The sequence below is a fragment of the Pinus tabuliformis genome, chromosome 2_1 (genome assembly GCF_031772625.1).
Source record: "Pinus tabuliformis cultivar Carrire ecotype Pingquan chromosome 2_1, CPIR1, whole genome shotgun sequence".
In the NCBI taxonomy this organism is placed as follows: Eukaryota; Viridiplantae; Streptophyta; class Pinopsida; order Pinales; family Pinaceae; genus Pinus; species Pinus tabuliformis.
In genome coordinates, this window is record NC_142299.1 from 753,201,757 (window position 1) to 753,223,122 (window position 21,366).

A 21,366-nucleotide genomic window follows, 5' to 3' on the forward strand; every position below is an offset into this window, starting at 1 on the left:
GTAAATTCCAAGTCATCCCTTGCAGCAACGTTTTTGATGGGATCTAAGAATGCATGATTCTCTTTCTTGAATTCCTCCTTTGTTCTTGTTTCCCCCAACGTGTTAGTGGAAGGAACCTTGTGAAACTCAACAGGAGATTCTAGCAAGCCATGCAAGTGCCCATATGATTCCTTTACCTTATCTAGATCCTTGGCCAACTTTTCATGTGACTACATCGTGACATTGAAAACAAACATATCATTTTCTATTGTTATCTAGTCTTTCCTTGGAAGTTCCTCAGGTGCATTAGGATACTAGTTAGAGCATTTATGTATGTGTTTAATCGTTGTAGTAGCTACTTTGATCATCAACCCCCCTTCTTTCAACTCTTTTTTCATGTTTGGGATGGAGCCATGACTTTATGTAAATTCATCATCTCGTCATAAACCAAGTTCATTTCCTCTTCTAGTACCTATATTTTATCTAGAATATATGCATGAAGCCTTTGCTTTGGGAGTGGGAGGTAAGCAAAGCTTGGTTCTCACTCTGTAATTGTACAACTTTTTGTTAAGAGGTAGTTAGCTTTGCCTTCAAATATACATTCTCCTTTTTTAATTTACTGATATTCAATTTTGTAGCGATTACAAAAGAATTTCCAAAATATGTTATCATTTCATGGTCCATAGTGTTGTTCATAACAATTTCCATTTTTGTTACCAATAATATAGGTTTTTTAGGTTCTTAGCAAAAAACCTACATCTTTCTTGCATAATTTTACATTGGAATTGATCAAAGGTGATCCTAGAGATGTCCAATACTTCTTCTTCTTCCTCCTTTGGAATTCCCAATTCCTGTAGTGGGGAATGCCCACTGGTGATGGTAGTGGATGGCGGAATGTTCAAGGTAGGCAATTCTAACTATATCTATGGACCCTTTAACTTATGATCACTGTAGAGTTCCATAACTATTTTTTTTTACATCCTTTTCCTCCATTTTCCTCTTTTTCATCATTGCTATTAACTCAATAAAAGAAGTAAATCATAGATTTTGATAAGGTAAAAACTCTTATATGTCTTAATTTTCATATTTGTTAATGTGACTTATTGTTATGTTAAAGATTGCATTAGCTACAAGATTAACATGATTCTGCAACTATTTTATAAATCTTCATCTACCTCCATGGTTTGTAGGGTTCTGGTGTGCCAACGAAGCAAAGAAGCACATCAGTGGTTGAGTATCGATCCCCTCATAGATCTCCTCCTATTTGCTTTAGCCAATTCACTGAAGGAATCACATAGTGGCACAGTTAAAGGCAAGGGTCAAACACGTAGTAATAGAAGTTTGAATGCATCATGTTTCTCTGATTTGGTTTCCAAATAGAAAATCGACAAGATAACACTTTTTCTATTTAGTTTCAAATTTGAATAAGGATTTATTAATAGACCTATAGGCGTAGAAGTCTCAAGCTATTGAGCATGCATTTTATATATAAGTATGTATCCTCTGTAAAGATAGAGAGGAAGTAATAGCTAATTTATGAATAATTGTGAAATAGACCTTTGTTCTCGTATTGAATTAAAGTTATCTTTTTGTGTTTCGATGCATATGTGAGTGTGATTTACACCTAGTAGATGTGGAGGGCCCCTGCAGACAGTCAAAATTTTATTTTATTTCATTTCATCGCTTTCTATTGTTTTCATTTAAATGCTTTTTGTTATCACATTATCATTGCATTCTAGTTTAGTTTACTTCATTTTTTTCATCATTTTGTTATAACTCAGTTATTTTGTTTATCATTTCGTTATTTCATTTATGCTTACAGTCATTTAATGGTTTAGTTCTTCAACATTTTTTGCTTAATTGTAGTCAATATTTTTATGCTTTTAGAATTAGAACTTGTATCTACTCTGTAGTCAGTAATTAAAAGATTACTTTCATGCTCTTTAGAATCAGAATTTGCATATATTTTATAGAAAATGTTTTGAAGGATCGTTAGAATAAATTGAATTCCAATACTTTGTTTTATAGCAGCAAGGTGTTTAGATAGGTTCATAATTTTAGGATGAATAACATAAGATATTTTAGAATGATACTCAATATATATATGACTTGGTATATTAATTTAACAGTAGCTTAACTTCCACTTTGTTATGAAACCAGCTCAATAAAAAGATAGAAAAGATAGATCAACGCCTTAGAATTCAGCCTCTTCGAGGGGGCAACCTCCTTTACATTACATAAATGAAAAATTCTTGGATGATTCAAATGACAAAACCTCCTTTCTATATATAGGAGTCTAAGGAGTCACAATATAACCCAAACGACCTAACAATAATAATATAAAGCCACAAAAATAACAATAGAGGGATTCTATGGGGCACAGTAATAACAATATGGGGATAATAGGGGCACAACAATATTAATAAGGGGTACAACTACAATAGTAATGGGGTAATCACTAGTATTATAGGGACCCAACATGCCCCTCTCCTTCAAAAAAGTGTTGTCCTCAACGCTTGAGAAGTTCTGGATGCTTTTGTATAAAATTCTCATCCTCCCATGTGGAATCTTCAGCGGATAAGTTCTTCCACTTGATAAGATACTCCGAAATTGATCAATTTAGTAGCTGTCGAGTTCTTGTTTCTGTGACTGCTTCCGGTTCCAATATAATTTTTCCTTCCTCGTCAAGCTCTGGCAATATTGTTTGAACTGGGAGCTTGTCGCCTATAACCTTCTTTAAACATGAAACATGGAAAACTGGGTGCACTCGAGAAGCTGCAGGAAGCTCCAATTTGTATGCCATAGTACCAATCTTTTGCAACACCTTGTATGGACCAGAATACTTTGGTGATAATTTATTATCCTTCTTAGCTTGCTTGAGGGACATTTGCTTATATGGTTGTAGCCATAGGAATACCCAATCACCTACATCAAAACTTCTTTTGCTACGATGTTGATCTGCCTGTTGTTTCATTCTATTCTGTGCCAACACGAGGTTATCCTTTAAGAGTTGGAGGACTTGTTGTTGATGTTCAATGTGATGTTCCACTGCTTGAACCTTAGAATTTTCTCTCAAATATGATGTGATGGATGGTGGCTGATACCCATAAAGTGCCATAAATGGGGTCATTTTTGTTGCTGTATGGAAGGAAGTGTTATACCACCATTCAGCCAGAGGCAACCATTTGCCTCATTGTGTCTATTTATCAGATACAAAGCAACGAAGATATCCTTCCAAAAATTTGTTTACTATCTCAATTTGCCCATTAGATTGAGGATGATAAGATGAGCTATGAGCTAACTGAGTACCAAGACAAGAAAATAATTTTTTCCAAAAATTTCCAGTGAAAATGGGATCTCTGTCACTTACAATAATCTTTGGGTTTCCATGTAGCTTTTGAATTATTTCCATAAATGCAGTAGAAACTGTACTGGCTTTAAATGGATGTGATAATGCACAAAAGTGTGCATACTTGGTAAGTCTGTCAACTACCACCATGTTGACACTCTTTCCCTCAGACTTGCGTAAACCTGTGATAAAATCCATTGAAACCTCCTCCCAACGTTGGCTTGGAATGGATAAAGGTTGTAATAGACCCGGTGTCTTAATTGTTTCAACTTTATTTTGTTGGCAAACCAAACATTCCGCCACAAACTTTTGAATATCTGCTTTAAGGCCATCCCAAAAAAATGCCTTCTTAACCCTGTGGTAAGTTTTTAAAAATCCTGAGTGCCCTCCTAAGGGAGAAGTGTGCAATTCCATAAGAATCTTTTGTTTTAGCTGGGAATTCTTACAGAGGTATAAGCGATCTTTGTACCATAACGAATCATTTTGCCAGCTAAATGTATCAGACATACTGGAATCTTGTTGTAACTTTCGAATAAGTGCCCACACTTCTTCGTCATTATTCCATTCCTCCCTTGCTTCGTTTATCCAATCTAGTTGGATAATAGAAATGGCGCACAACAATGCTTCCACATCCTCATCCTTTCTTGAGAGTGCATCTGCCACCACATTTTGCTTCCCTTTTTTGTAGATGATTTCAAAGTCATAACCCAACATCTTTGTGACCCACTTTTGTTGCTCTTCAGAGGATAATCTTTGTTCTAAAAAGTATTTAAGGCTATCATGATCCGTTTTTACCTTGAAGTGTCTTCCCATTAGGTAGGGTCACCATTGCTTAAGTGCATGGAGTATTGCCAACATTTCCTTCTCATAAATAGCTTTGTGTAAAAACTTTCCCTTGATTGGACGACATTCAAAAGCAATGGGTCTTTCATCTTGCATTAAAACAACACCAATTCCATTTCCTGAAGCATCACATTCCACAATAAAGGTTTTTGTGAATTCCGGTGTAGCTAAGACCGGTGCTTGGCACATTGCCTCTTTAAGATGTTCGAATGCCTTTGTTACTTCTAGAGTCCATGAAAATGCATCTTTCTTCAATAATTTTGTTAGAGGTGCTGCTATTCTCCCATAATTCTTAACAATCTTGTGATAATACCCTGTCAACCCGAGAAATCCTCGCAGATTCTTTATGGATGTGGGAATTTTCCATTCCTTAATGGCTTTAATTTTGCTAGGGTCTACCTTAACTCCTTCATGAGATACAATATGACCCAGATATTCCACCTCTTGTACTCCAAAGAAACATTTGGATCTTTTTGCATATAATTGTTTCTCCTCCAATATTTGTAGCACCCTCTCAACATGTTCAACATCATCCTTCCAAGACTTGTTATTGATTAGCATATCATCAAAAAATACTAACACAAATTTTCTAAGGAATGGTTTGAAAATTGAATTCATCAAACCTTGAAATGTTGAAGGTGCATTGGTAAGGCCAAAAGACATGACCAAAAATTCATAATGACCCTCATGAGTTCTAAATAATGTTTTCCGAATGTCTTCAGTCTTCATTCTGATTTGATGATATCCTGAATGAAGATCCAACTTGGTGAAGTAAATTGATCCATGCAATTCATCCAGTAATTCATCAATGACAGGAATGGGAAACTTATCTTTAATAGTGAGCTTGTTTAGCTCCCTATAATTCGAACACATGCGCCATGATCCATCCTTCTTGTGCACCAATACGACTGGAGCAGAGAAAGAACTTTGACTTGGTTGAATTATACCAGCCTCTAGCATTCTGCAACCATACGTTCAATTTCAGTCTTTTGGGCATAGGGATATCTCTACGGTCTAATGAACACTTCCTCGAATCAGATGAATAGCATGATCATGATCATGAATAGGTGGGAGACCTTTGGGAGTCTCAAATACCTTGGAATGATTGTCCAAGACTTTTTGGAGATCTGGAGAAATAGATGATTCCATTGTGGACACATCTAGCGAACATAATTGTGCAATTACACCTCTTTGTTCCTTTTTTAGAAGCTTTGTCATACCGTTAGAGCTGATTATCTTGCCTGGTTTCCCTGCAATACCCCTTAATTCAACTTCCTTTCCTTCCACGGAAAATTTCATGAAAGGTTCCTGAAAATTAAAAGCTATTGTACCCAAGGATTGTAGCCATTGGGCTCCTAGTACAACATCAGCACCTCCCATTGGAATGGAAAGCATTGGGCTAATCAATACATATTCTCCCATGGATAGCTTGATATTATGGCACTTTCCCGAGAAATTTATTATTCCTCCATTTGCAACCATCACTTGACACTCTGGTGTTGGATATAAGAAGCAATTCAATTCTCTTGCTACCTTACAATGAATAAAAGTGTGGGTACTTCCTGAATCAATCAACACTATTACCTTTTTGTTCTTGATTTGTCCTTCTATCTTGATGGTTTGAGGAGTGGTAATTCCCACCAATGAATTACAAGATATGGTTGGATTCATTTCTTCTTTATCTAGGCTTTGTTCCTGGAGTATATCCTCTTCTTTTGACCTTTCTTGCTCCTTTTCTTCTTCCTCTTCACAATCTATGTAGAATAATTTCTTCTCAGCACACTTATGACCTTTAGTGTATTTGCTATCACAACTGTAACAAAGCCCTTTTTCTCTTTTTTCTTTCAATTGTTGTGGTGTCAACCTTATAGGTTGTGGAAGACTAGCGGCAACAACACTTCCGTCTTTATAGTTGTGAGTGGTATGCTTCCTGGTTTCCATAATTTTGCTTTCCATTTTTCTTGCTAACCTGAATGCCTTCTCTAATGAATCAGGTTCCCAAAGGCAAACATCATGTTGGATATTATCCTTTGAAGACCCTATGAACACATCAATCCTATGCTCCTCTAGAATATCTTTTACCCTTATGTTCAATTTTTGGAACTCCTCAATGTGCTCCATTATTGAACCCTTTTGTTTGAGACTTATCAATTGGCTAAAAAAGTGTTGCTTTTTGTATCCTCATAATGTGCTATCAATTCTTCCATAAAAATTGCCCAAGTGATAAATTATTTACGAAAGAAAAGCCATTGATACCATACAAATTGATTTGGTTCCAAATATAAAGTTGCAATACGTACCTTTTGTGTGTTTTGCACATTATTGAGATCGAAAAATTGCTCCATCTGTAATATCCATGTGGCGGGATCCTTGCCATCAAACTTCCTCATATCGATTTTTGGAATATGGTGGGTCTTTGATCCAACATTAGAGTCTATGGAATCATGATTAACATTTCTTTTGTTCTCATCATGAGTTTCCTTTACTACCCTTTCACCATTAAGGACCCTTTCTTGTAGCAACTTATTCATATTTATCTTCAATTCTTCCATGTCTGTTTTCAAATCTATCTTCAAATCATCCATCTTGGCTTCCACGTCATTCATCTTAGCTTCTACACCTTTCTTTAAACAATCCATCTTAGATTCTACGCCTTTCTTTAAACCATCCATCTTAGATTCTGTTCCTTTTTGTGTAAGGGACAGTTGTTGCACTTGGTCTTGTAATTTTGTTATATTATGTTGCATTTCTTCCTCTTCTTCATGAGTCATGCTAGAGCTTTCAGGTTCCTTACTAGGTGTTTGAATTTTCTTTCCTCGGGGCATCAGTTACCGATAATAATGCTCTACTATGCCCTTTGAATTCCTTCTAAATAAATTTTCAAACCAAGCTTAAGCAAAAATTTAGGAAAATCTTCACACCTTTTTTCACTTTGTAGGAGCTCGATATTGCCTCTGACGTATATCTTTACTTTCCAATCATCTAGATCTAAATTTGTGATATGTAGTAGCCCTCTGTGTCCTCTTTCCAATGCCACAAGTCTGACCCAAATTGGATTCTCCAAGGAAGAGTTATGCGAAATCTCCAACAGTGACTTGATTATGGACTAGTTTAGTAGAGCGGACTTGTACGACTCGCCACGAGTCACTGTTTCGACCTTTGGATCTGAAAAATACATACAAGAAACTACAATCAATTCTTTTTTTGTACCTTCTTACAAAATTTCAATCTGATCCCCAGAGAGAAAGTTATGATTCTTTTCCCCAGGTCACCTGTTTGGAATGTAGTTCAGGAGTCTGCAAAAAGACCAACATCCTCAGATCATATCTCCGCAAATATAGCACGAACAGCTCTGAAATTTGAACCCGAGGTTCAACGTCGTTTCTTCTAAAATGGGTTTTTTTTGCAACTTCTGAAATGTCGCAGAAAAAATGTTATAGCAAAAATGCCACGATGACCTGTTTGGAGCAGCAAAACCCTAGAATCCAAAGCTCTGATACCAAATGTTATGAAACCAGCTCAAGAAAAAGATAGAAAAGATAGATCAACGCCTTATAACTTAGCCTCTTCAAGGGGGAAACCTCCTTCACATTACATAAATGAACAATTCTTGGATGATTCAAATGACAAAACCTCCTTTCTATATATAGGAGTCTAAGGAGTCACAATATAACCCAACCGACCTAACAATAATAATATAAGGCCACAAAAATAACAATAAAGGGATTCTATGGGGCATAGTAATAACAATATGGGGATAATATGGGCACAAAAATATTAATAAGGGGTACAAATACAATAGTAATGGGGTAATCACTAGTATTATAGGGACCCAACACACTTATTAATTTGTAGAAATATAACTCTAATCTAATAGGAATCTATATAACAACGAAAATCCCAAAACAAACATAACCATCATCTTACAAACTAAAGGAAAGGCTTCTATCATATATAGTGCACGTGCACTTCATAAGTTTACCAACTCTCGTCGATAATTTATTCTTGCAATTTAAGAACATTAAATTGATCAAACATGTTGGTGTCATTGCCGGGGAAGTGTAAATAGACACCTTAAAAAAAATGAAATAAAAACATGATATGCATAGGGAAAGAGATTATAGAGGTAGGTTTGTAGGTCGAGGAAGAAATTTAATTCCTACATCATCACTCACTCCACTACGACCTTGTAGTGCCACACCACTCACGCAAACTCGAATTCCATCCATAGCAGTCCAATATAGACTTCCTGAAATATTAAGATCTGAAATCCAATCTAAAGGTTCACCAACTTCATCAACAGAAGGTGCAATAGAAGTAGATCCTACATCTCCAACAACTACAATAATTTTCTTATATTCAACTGGAGAATAACTTCTAGCTCAAGAGTTGGAGGTTCCTACCAAGGAAGAGGAAGAAGAAACCTACTTCCAACCATTGATAGAAGAACCATAAGAACTAGAAGAAAAGCTAGATAATCATGTTGTAGAACTGGATATTCATTCTAAGGAATATATCATAGCTGAAGAGGGAGAACGAGAAGTACACAATGTCAATGGTGAATAACATAGGATTGGAGGAGGAGGAGGAAATAGAGGAGGTGTAAGAGGAGGTGGTAGAGGTAGAGGAAGAGGAGATCCAGAACCTTTTGGATTCCCTATCCTTGATGAGCATACAACATTAACAATGAAAAACATCTCGCCTTCTATCCTCCACAATTTTCGTGGAATAAGAAGTGAAGATCATATGAATATTTGCATGATGCTCAAAAACTAAAATTGTTCCTTTCCATCTTAAAGGATTGAACATTAAAATGGTTTATGAGTTTAGGAATGAATTCTATAAGGACATGGGCACAAACAAAAGATGTATTCTTGGAGAAATACAAGGATTATTGTATGCCTCATAGCATTAAATATGTAGTCTTCAAAATGGTACAAAAAGACAATGAAAATCATGAATACTTTGTAGAAAGATTTGTTTATAATATCAAAAGGGAAAAAATGAATAATCTAGATGAGGAAACTTTGAAAGCTCTCTTACTTAAATCCATTAAAGATGAGTGGATTGATCTTCTCAATCTAATGGGAAAAGGAGATATTTCGCAGTTACCATTTGCATATTTTTGTGATCTATGTGTACATATTTCAAGAGGTAAAGCAAGAACGGCGAAAATTTCAAGGGATCCTCTTTTATCAATCATAAACAAATCTGTAGTCGGGACAGTAAGTAGGGCAGAAATAGGTAGTTTTCTTGATCATTTTAAAACAAATATTTTAGGGAGTCTCAGTGAGAAAATTGACACCCTTAAAATACAAAACAAGAAGAAAGCTGAAAATGCTACATTATCCATCTTTTGTCCTAGGTGTAGAAAGAAACATGCTCTAAGAGAATGTCCTTTAGATTTAAAAAGCATAGAAACCTGTGTTATATGTGCGGAAAATCACGATACAAAAGAATGTCCCTCTATACCAGGTCTTAAGGTTTTGTTTACTGAAGAAGGAATGCCAAATCAGGTAGACCCTATTTACTTTATTGCCAAAAGACCATGGCAAAATCCTCAAACAAATCAAACTCAAGGTTTTAATCCTCAACAATTTGCACAATCTTCACAAAATAATTGGAATCCACCTATGCCATGGCAGCCTTGGGCTCAACCACAATATTGGAATCAAGGATGGAAAAATCCTTATGGAAGATATTCTCAATATCAGCAATATCTGCCACCTTATCCAAATTTTCCACTACAATACTTCCCTCAAACTAACCAGTTACCTCAAGCTCAAGCTCAAAATGCAAATCCACAAATTTCTTTTCCATTTTCACAAAGACCAAATCAATTACCCATTCAACCTCTCCCAAATCCAAATAGTAAAACTTCAAAACTTGTTTACTACTTAAAAGGACAGAATCCTCAAACTTATATGATAACTCCATTAGATTTGAATAATGTTCAATTAAGGTTTGATAAAGTATTAGAAAGGAAGAAACCATCTGTTGTTATTCAGGAAACAGAAAAGAATTCTCAAAAAGATAATAATAACTTTGAAGAAGAGATTTCCCTTCCCAGAAAGAAAACATTGAAACTGAAAAAAATCCTACACATTCTAATAATATTCCTATTATATAACAACCTTCAATATCTATCTCAGACCACCTTTTCCTGAAAGGTTGAAAATCGATAGAGTAGAAAAACAAATCATATTTCTTGATTATGATATGTTAGATGAATTAAAAAATGTTTGTATACAAATTCCTTTATTACAAGCAGTAAAAGAAATACTAGTTTTTGCAAAATAAATTAAGGAATTAAGTACTTAAGGATTAGGAAGAAAAAGAAAATAAATAAAAAGAATTCACTAGTCGGGAGAATTACATATATCATGATGGGGAAGACAACAATTCAAAAATATTTAGATCTAGAAAGCCCCATTGTGAAAACACACATCAATGGAATTGAAATACCAAACATAGTGATTGATCTAGGGGTAGCCATAAACATAATGAGCAAACAAACTATGGATAAATTGAATCTTCTTAATCTTCAATACACACCAACATTGTTACAATTAGTAGATAGGTCTGTAATTAAACCTGATGGTGTGTTAGAAGATATATATGTATCCTTAGATTCCTAGGAATATCCTATTGATTTCATGATTCTAACACCCAAGAATAATTTAGGAGGACATCCATTAATTTTAGGAAGGCCATGGTTCGCTACAGTCGATGCTTTTATCGGTTGTAGATCAGGAGACATGTTTATCTCAGATGGAAGATTGACAAAGAAATTTACATTGTACCCACCTACAAAAACAACGATAGTAGTAGAAAATGAAGAATAGATATATTATGGTAATGATATACAACCAGGTTTCACTATTGCACAAATAAATGAAGAGGATCAAATTTTAAATTCAATAGAAAATAATGAACCCTCTTTATATTGTGACAAAAGTAAAAAATTTCAAGAACAAATATTTAATATCTATCATCTAGACAAATGTCCTTACATTCTATGGAAATTTTTGGAAACTCTTCAATAGAAATTTTTCCATGAAAAATCTTGATCACTGAAAACCTAGAAGAATTATAGAAAAAGAGATTGGTAGAAATATTACAAAAACACTCTTCAACATATACATGGGAATACACTGATATGAAGGAAATTGATCCTAAAAAATGCATGCATCATATTCTTATTGAAGAAAATGCTAGACTAGTTCGACAACCACAAAGAAGAATGAATCCAAACTTAAAAGAAAATGTTAAAGAGGAATTGAAGAAACTGTTAAATGTAAATTTCATTTATCCAATATCAGAGAGCCAATGGGTTTCACCTCTAGTATTTGTTCCTAAGAAAATGGAAAATGGAGAGTATCCATTGATTACAGGGAATTGAATAAAGAAACTTTGAAAGATCACTTTCCACTTCCTTTCATAGATCAAGTTTTAGATACATTAGTAGGAAAAAAATATTTCTCATTTTTGGATGGTTTTAGTGGGTATAATCAAATTTAGGTAGCACTTGAAGATCAAGACAAAACCACATGCACTTGTCCATGGGGGACTTATGCTTACCGAGTACCTACTTTTAGATTACGCAATGCCCCAACAACATTCCAAAGAGTAGTACTATGAATTTTCTCTCATCGTATACATGATTGTGTGGAAGTGTATATGGATGATTTTACAGTTTATCAAAATTATTTTGAAGAAGCACTTGAAAATTTAGAAAAAGTTCTCATAAGATGCAAAGAAGAAAATCTTTCATTAATTCATGAAAAATGTTTTATGATGTTTAATGAAGGAATTGTTTTAGGTCACCATATTTCAGGAAATGGAATTAAGGTAGACTCATCTAAGGTAGAAATTATTTCCAAATTATCAATCCCAAGTTGTCAACGAGATGTTTGGAGTTTTCTTGGTTTTACCAGATATTATAGAAGATTCATAGAAAAGTTCACAAAGATTTCATCTCCACTCTTCAAATTACTCACCAAAGACTATGAATTTAGTTGGAACTCTCATTGTTGAAAGGATTTTGAAACTTTGAAAAATATCTTTGGAGCACCCAACTTAAAAGGACCTAATTGGAAATTTCCCTTTCATATATCAACTGATGCTTCAGACACAACCCTAGGAGTTGTGTTAGTAAAAAAATACCTCACTCCTTATGCCATTTATTATACCTGTAAAACTTGAACTCCTATAGAGCTAAATTATACTGTAACCAAAAAGGAGTTTTTAGCTATCATTCATGCCATTAATAAATTTAGACATTACATCACTGTGTTGGCTTGTTGGGGCCTAACCCAGGTTCGGATTCGATTTAGCCAAACAAATCCTGGTACTACTAGCCCTTTCGGTAATAGTTCACAGAGCGTGGACTGAGGTCTCACCCGAAGTAGTATGGGAGGGTGCTAGAACCAGGTTTCCGCACCCTAGAGATGTCTGATGGTTTCAAGTGGTTTGCAGTTCAACCCTGTGCGCATGTCACTACGCGCACTTACCCGTACCTCACAGCCTGAGATGCTGCCTTCGTGCAGCCCTACTTGGGGACCAAACGTTGTTATTACCAATGTCGTACTAGTATTCCGTGGTTAGTTGATTAACTTATCTTATTTGCATGTGTAAAGCATACATAGCAATATAATTCATTCATACAAGTGCGCGCAATAAATAAATAACATAATTGCAATTCATATCAACAAACAATAACTCAAGAATAGATACATGGATTTAAGATAAAACTTCTCTTTATTATTATCTTCCTTCGATTATAGACTTGACCCTACCCTGCGCACTCAACTGCAGGGGTCCGCGTACTCAGCTGTAGAGCCTTCTCCTACCCTACGACCCAAGACACACTTTACACTTTCTCTGTGCTTCTACTTTTCTATCTCATTCTTCCTTTGATGTCTCTTTACCACTTAGAGCCTCGCTCTGTTTATACAATCCCATGGTTCGCGGACCATGGGTAGGCCGACATTATATTACAAGATTATGGCGGACAACCCTATGAGTCTAACATACTTCCGCGCCCGCAATTTATGGAGCTTTATAACTATATTATCTACCAAAACTTGGGCTTTGAGCCCCAAAAATTGCAATGGGGGGATTCCATGCCCAACAAGCCCCCAACACAAACATTGTGATTTTCCCTCGAGTCAATCTGTCAGTGCGGCGATTTTGGTACGGAGTTCCTCCAACTGCCCTCGCACTGTGCTGATGTCGGCAGTGCACTAAGCCACTGTTTATTGGATCTGTTGCATCCTCTGTTTTGAGACCTCCATGTCTAGGGTACTGTTACACAAAAATATCGTCACCATGATTATTTGTAGTCAGTATGGGTCTATCATCACTTGTACTATACTCCTAAGCAAGTCTCAGACCTCAACTCTTCAAGTCAAGCTTTGAAAATGGGAGAAAGACATTAAAAATCAATGAAACTCTGGTTCCGCACTTTCTCTCACTGTCACCTGTGGTCCCACACCTTCTGTGTACAAAAATTGCGGACCTGCCTGCTCTGTCCCTAATGGTGTAGGTGCGGACCCCTGTGAAAGTCAAAAGGCGCAAGTTTTATCTTAAAAAACTCACTTTGGGTTAATTCTAGAGGTTTCTAGAAGGAATTTTGACGTGGATTATTCACTCTGAGGTGGTTCATGCATCCCAAAAGAGAAGGAGCTAATCCATTGATGAGAGGAACTATCCCTTTGAAGGAGGACTTTATCCCTTTGAAGGAGGACCTAGTAACCTCCTTCCATTGCACTATAAATACAGGCATTGGGCTCGTTGCTAAGGAGGTTAGAAGCTGAACATTTTTTAGGGTAAATGCTGGTGAAATCAAGACTTCCTAGTTGAGCTTAAGAGGAGAGATCACATACCTTTTTGGTTTCATTGGGGAGTGAGTGAAACTTGTCAAAGTAGAGGAGACTTCTTGCTGGACCCTGGGAGGAGCTTGTACAGCGTCAAGGCAAAGGTTGTAAAGTTCTTCTTCTTTTGAATTAATACAATCAAACTCATTTTTCTCAACAAGTATCTCATGTTATTTGTTTCATGGACTCCTTGACTTTCATGTTAAATATGTTTTATGCAATTGGCTTTTCAGGTGCTATTTAATTTGTTTGCCTTGTTTGTGTTTGCAGATTCGCGACAAAGGAGCTCATTTGGATCGAAGGAGCAAGGGCATCCACAAGCTTGCGTTGGACCTAAGGTAGGCCCTAAAAGCACTTGTTTGCTATTGTTAATCAATGCATATTTAGAGAAAGATAGTGTCTGGTTGGTTTGCTTGTCATTAGGTCTTCTTTAGATTCTAGGAAGGTCTATCTTGTCCGCAAGATCGACTTATTCCGTGTGACAAAATGGCGACTCCACTGGGGAATTGATTGTTTTCTTTGTTTTTACTTTGACCTGAGAAACTGTGTTTTTGTTTCTGTTTTTGGCTTGTTGTGTGTAAAATTGGGTAGAGTTTGTAGATCCAGGGTTACTTTTCATTTTTCATAGCTTTGGGGGAGGACCGCACCCTAGCCGTTTGACACAGTGCGTACTTACCTGCAGCTTGGCTTTTAGCACAGAGCGGGACCGCACTTGTGTCAACTGTGGGCCTGCGGACCCTGTCAAAATTTTGAAAAAACCCTAAGATTTCCTCTGTTAGTCAGCTTAGTGTTTGTTTAGAAATTGTTATCCACTGCCCAGACCTGCATATAACTTGTCAGATGCTTTCCTTAGATTGATTTCGTTAGTGTTAGGGTTTTAAGTGAAATTCCTAGGAGTTTTGCTTGTTGGGTTTGTTTCTCATTTTGTTTGTGTAGTGGCTCTGAGCTTAGAAGCTGTAGGGACTTCAGATCACCTTAGTGTCTACCAGCCTTCTTATGAGTCTGACCATTTATGAAATCTCCCCTTGTTTGAGGAATCCGCTTTGAGTTTTCTCTTTACAAAACTTTGAAAAGCTTGTGTTTGAAAGCTTGGATTTTCATTTTCAAAAAGAAAACAAAATTGGTTGTTCTTGACTTATTTGTGATTCTGCATAAATTGGTCCTTAGCTTACATCTAGCTAAGTAAAACATCCTTAAAAAAGACTTTTAGTAGGCTTTGACTTCAAATAGGTTTTTATAATTTGTAAATCTCAAAGTTAGTCATTTTCATAGTTTTGAGTGTTTTATTTAAAAATATAAAAATCTCTTTTGAAAAAAGTTTGTTTTGTAGTGATTGAGTGCTTTGAAATGAAAAAAGGAAATTTTTGTGAAATAACTAGTTGTCTCGTTTTGAGTGCATTGGAAAAGAACAAAAACTCTTTTTTTAATTTGTTGAATTGAGAAAGATTTGTGTTTACAAAGTATTTGCATTCTCAAACTCTTTCTTAGTTTAGAAGTTCATCGAAGAGAAAAAGATTGTTTAAATCATCTTAGGTGCATTTTTAGTGATTTTGAGTCGAGTCTTCATACCACGAGTTTCATCTCCGCACCTTTGGACTTAAACAAAAACCACTAAAATTAACGCTTAAAGTAAAATTCACCTAGTAACATTTTTATTTCTAGGGCTCTGATACACCAACTTAGCTTAGGCTAGTGTCTTGGAGTAGGAGAGTAATTAACTCTGCAAGACAGTAAAAACAAACAAGTAGTTGTATCTTGTGGTAGGGAAGAAATCCAATTGTTGCATTTATGCTCTGGGAAAGCTCCTCTTAAAGGAGAAGCACGAGATCATGTCCGAACCAGTGTGGCAATCAATCCTTCCTCATTGGGAACGACACCAGATATTCACGTATTAAAAACGGTAAACCTCGGATTAACCATTGTTGAGGAGCCTAGGGTCACTTGTTGGTAAACCTTGGATTATGTCAAGGAGCCTTCAAGGGGATTGAGCTTGCTACTCTGCCCTTGCGTGCATATCAGATCATAGACTGTTCCCCCAGGTATATTTGTCTCAGTTGGTAACCTTAGTGGCCATATTCTTTAGGACTCTTCCTGAGGTGACAGTGGTGGGAAGATCCCACTGTACCTGGAGCAGACGTCGGCTAGACTCACTTGGATTTTCTGGGGGGTTCACTTCACTCGAGATGGTTAAGTGGAGGAACTTGTGCCAGTCTATTCATTAAGCAGGTTGCCGGGGTAACTGTTCCAACTGCCATTTCTGTATTGAACTCTGCGACGTTTGATTTCATCACCAACTAGTGTTTTCAGTACGGAAAGTTACTGTTTATGTGTGTTTGATATCCTAGATTCTTTAGGCGTGATTCAAATTTGTTTGGTTCTTTAGAGACTTTAGGTGCTTTTCATTGAGATTTTACTTTGTTTGCGTGTGAAGTAGTTAAAAGTTTTCAATTGTGGCTGAATTACCAAGACAGTCTCGTAGACTTCGGGGCCAGTCTCCTGAGTTTGTAAACGTGGCTGAGTTACTGAGGAAGTCCCGTAGACTTCGGGGCCAACCTCCTGAGGAAGTACCGAGCCAGCTTGAAGGCTTGAAAGTCCTCGTAACTCCTAGAGACAATAGAGTAGGGTCACCTGAGGAAGGAGAATCTTCTTTGATAGTACATCCTGATTTTCAACCGTTAGTAGCAGATTATAATCCACAGTCAGTGTCTATTTCTGAAATTGCTGGTAGCTTTTCATCTACTAGTGATATAGGTGAGGAACCTGAAATATCCGAGCCTGAAAGTGAATTTGCTGCTACTCCGACATCGGGGTTTGTTTCTCCAACTTCTAGTGGTCCTGGTTCACCTAGGGTAGAAAGAGTAATCACCCAAGATCTTCCTTCTGGACTTATTGCTATTGAAGAACTTGCTCCGGAAGAAGAAGTAGGCATCCCTATCCCTGAAAATCAACCTGTTATTGAACTAAGGGAGCGTGAATCAATTTTTTACAGTCCACCTAGGAGTAGTTCTTGGTATCTTTCTTTGACTAATTTCTTAGAAAACTCAGGGTTAAGTTTTTCACCACCTCATGCTCCTTATCACCCAACACCTAGAGGTTTTTATACTCCCGTATATATGGCAGGACAGTTATCCATGTTTACTCAATCGCCCGAATCTTTTTTGTACGAAGGTCCTTCTGTTCCCTATGGGTATCAGTCACTTTCTGGTACTTTTTCGGGAGCATCTCCTCAACCCATTGAGCAAGGGTTATTAACTGGAAACAATGGTACTAAGCCGTTGAGCGTAGAAGACATTCTTATGATGTCAAGTTCTATTCCCAATCCTCAACCTCAAGGTGGCCAGTTACCGCCTGGGGGGCAACCTCAAGGTACACAGTTTGCATCTGGGGGGCAACCTCAAGGACAGTACATACCTATGGGATAGTACGTTCCTCAAGGTCAACCCCAGACTCAATATGTACCCCAAGGTCAACCCGAGTATCAATTTATACCTCAAGGTCAACCCCAGTATCAGTATGTGCCTCAAGGGTATCAACCCCAAGGTCAATACTCGAACCAAGGTTTCCAACCACCCTCCAGTCAAACGTATGTTCAAGGAACGGGAAATGTACCTTTCAATTATCAATCCTACCCTCAATCCAGTTATGGTCCTCAGTATTCTCAACCAGTTATGGGTCAGTACCCCGGAATGAATATAGTGTGGGATCCATCGCAAGCTCAACAGGTATTGCAGCCAAGTGTACAGTTGTCATCTCAAACTGGACAAACCTTAGTTTCTGGTTCACCCCAGCAACCAGTCCAGTCTAACATTCAAACTTCTGTACCTTCAGTAGTTTCTCAGCCTGGGCCTAGTACACCTTGTACTCCCCCTCAAACGACTGCTACAACTGCCGCAACATCTGTTCAATCTACCCCACCTACTTCTAGAGTATCGACAGCTCCAGTTTCTATTATTCCTGTATCTACTCCTCAGACATCTTTACCATCGTCTGGATCTACGATTCAAACTTCGGTTCAGATGCCTGTAGGACAACCTGGTTTAAGTACGGTTGTCACAAGTCAACCACAATTCACTTATCAACCGTACCAGGGACAGTACAAATTCGGTCCTGCTGTGCAGCAGCCAGTATATCAGTATCAACCATACCCTAGGTACACTTATTAGCAACCTCAACAACCCCAGTATGCTCCGGTTAATCCTGGTTTTCCGGGAGGATACAATATCCCAAACATGATTCCTGTTCCTAGTTATCCTAGATATCCTCCTCCTGGAGCTGGTCTCATGACCCAGAGTTTTAGAGATCCTAATCGGAAATTACCGTTTATCGCAACTTTAGACTTACCTGACTTGTCGTGCCTAACGAACGATCCCATTAATTATCTTCCTTTTTGGCCGCCAATGCCGAATAAGTTGCCTAGTGACATTCCCAAGTTCGAAGGTAAATCAGTAGAGGACCCGTCGAACCATGTGATGACTTACCACCTCTGGTGTGCGTCTAACTCCATTACAGATGATTCAATCCATCTTAGACTTTTCCAGTGCACTCTAATTGGTCTCGCGGCTAAGTGGTATATTGAGTTACCGCGAGGCACTTTTTATAATTTTAGTCAGTTAGCTACCTCATTTTTAACTCATTTTCACTTGCCAGTCCGATATGACAATGGCACGGAATTGTTAACTTCGCTAAAACAATCGACATCCACTTACATTTCAGATCATATTCATGAGTGGAGACGTCGACGGAATTTAGTGAAGGTATTTATTCCGGATCAAATCTTGGCTGAGTGGTTTGTAAAATCTTTGTTGCCAAAGATCACTAAAGATGTTGCTAAAGCCGGAGTTGTTACTGAGGAGCAAGTAATTGCTCAAGCACAGTACCTTGACTTGGCCTATACTCAATCAGGTACATTACACGAAAAAATCCCCGATCTTCCCAAGCAAAATCAAATCACTGCAGCTCCTTCGAGATCTCATGCCGCCGATGGTATGATTGGCACGGTTAACACTAAAAGTAAGAAGAAGTCTTCCAAGAATTCTTCGCCTATCATAACCTTGCCTGATTCCCCAATAGGAGATTCTTCTGCAGAGATCTCCGTTGATATTCACGTTGTAGAGTCATCTACAGCCAAATCAAAATCTGGTCGAAAGAATAAAGGAAAGAAGAAGAATAAAACAGACAAAAGTTCAAAGGAGAAACCTGAAAAGGCGGAATCCAATGATGAAAAGCAAAAACCTCGTTATCCTTGTCTCATTTGTGACGATGAACATTTTACAAGAGACTGCCCTCATCGTGCAGAGGTTGCGAAGATGGTCAAGGGTTCCCAAACTCCTGCTGTTTTGAAGGATCATTTTCCGGCTCAAGACAGTAAGATGATAGGTTCATCCTCGAATGCCAATGAAGAACCCATACTGATGATATCCCATGCTCAGATTGCGACTCGATCGTAAGATTATGGTAGTAAAAGTCCTGTTGATGGTAAAGAAGCAGAATCTTCTCATTCTAATCCATCAACCTCAGCTCCCAGTTCCAATCCACTACAGATCGAGAAACCTAATCCAGACTTGGTAATCAAACTGCCCGCCAAGGGTATACTTCGAAAGTTAGCTTTCAATCCAAGAGCGGCTCAGAATTATAACATTGTTGAGGATTTAGTTGTTTCACCCTCAGCAATGTTGGCTTTGGAAGTGCTGCAATCATGTCCAGCACAATGTAAATTACTTTTGTTGGCTATAGGAGCTGTTGACGTTCAGGACCCGAACCTAATAATTTTCGATCTAGAAAATAGTACACCACGTTTGCCTCATCGAATGGCTTTCCAGATACCAGTGATAGTCAAAAACAGGCCTATTCATCAGACTGTAATTGATGAGGGAGCCTCAACGTGTATTATGTCGATACAGTGTTGGAGATCGCTTGGTTCTCCTTCGCTAAATCAATCCCCGACGATTCTAAAGGCCTTTGATGGCCGTGGGTTTCATCCTTTTGGCATTCTACAGGATTTTCCTATAGGGGTTGAAGGAAAAACCGTTAGTCTAGATGTGGAGGTGGTTGATGCCCCTCTAGATTAAACCTTCTCTTGGGTCGAAGTTGGTCTTACGCTATGACAGCGGTCGTTTCATTGGTTTTTCGAGTAATAAAGTTTCCACATAATGGAAAGATCGTAACAATAGACCAGCTGGCTTACTTTTCATCTGACCCAGCCTCTTCGGAGAGTATTCAGCATGTTGGTAAAACAACTATCCCATATAAGGATGTTGGAATAGGACTAGTTAAAGATGCCAGTTTACTGGGAACTTTTCCTTTTCCTCCAATCAACGCATCATCTTCATTTGCAACCATTCATATGATTACATCAGACACCATTGTTTATGATGATCCTTGGATCATTCCTTCTGAATCTGAGATAGACTCATTTGGTAATGCCATGCCTTTGAGTCCATATGAAATTTCCTATGAAGTCGTGCAGTCTTTTGCCGACCCATCTTCAACCAAAAATGACTTCATGAATGTGGTCCGTGAGGAATCACTTTTCACATAAACCTCAGATTTAACCACGTTTTCTGAATTTTTTCACTCTGATGAGCAAATTTGTGAAATCCTATGTGTAGATGATTTACCATGGGAAGATCTCCATCATAGATCTTCGTTTTTACCTGAGGACGATCGTTTTGAAAATGATTTCTCATCAATTTTTACAACTGAATATGTCAAGGAACCTCAGAATCCAATAAAACATCCCGATTCAGAGTTAAATTTGGGAAACATCTCTCGAACTATTCCTATTGACATTTCGGTTAAGACCGGAATTGTTGAGAACATTCATATAGGTGCCTCGTGTACAGATGATGAAATTCAGATATATAAGGCCCTATTTCAAGAATTCCGCGACGTGTTTTCCTGGTCCTATGAGGAAATGCCAAGAATTGATCCCACGATTGTTGTTCATGAGATCAAGACTTACCCAGATGCTAAACCCATCCGGCCGTCAGATTCACCCACGAAAAGCTGCTGCAATAAAAGTAGAAGTTGAAAAATTATTGAAAGCATGTTTCATTTATCTGATCCTGTTAACGGATTGGGTATCGAATATTGTTCCGGTTAACAAAAAGCAGGGAACAATAAGAATATGCATCGACTATAGGGACATTAATCGAGCCTGTCCAAAGGACAATTACCCAACTCCCTATATCGATCAAATCATTGATGATTGTGCCGGCAGCGAAATATTCTCCTTCATGGACGGTTTTTCCGGATACAATCAAATCAATATTCTACCTGCCGATCAACCAAAAACGGCTTTCATTTGTCCATGGGGGA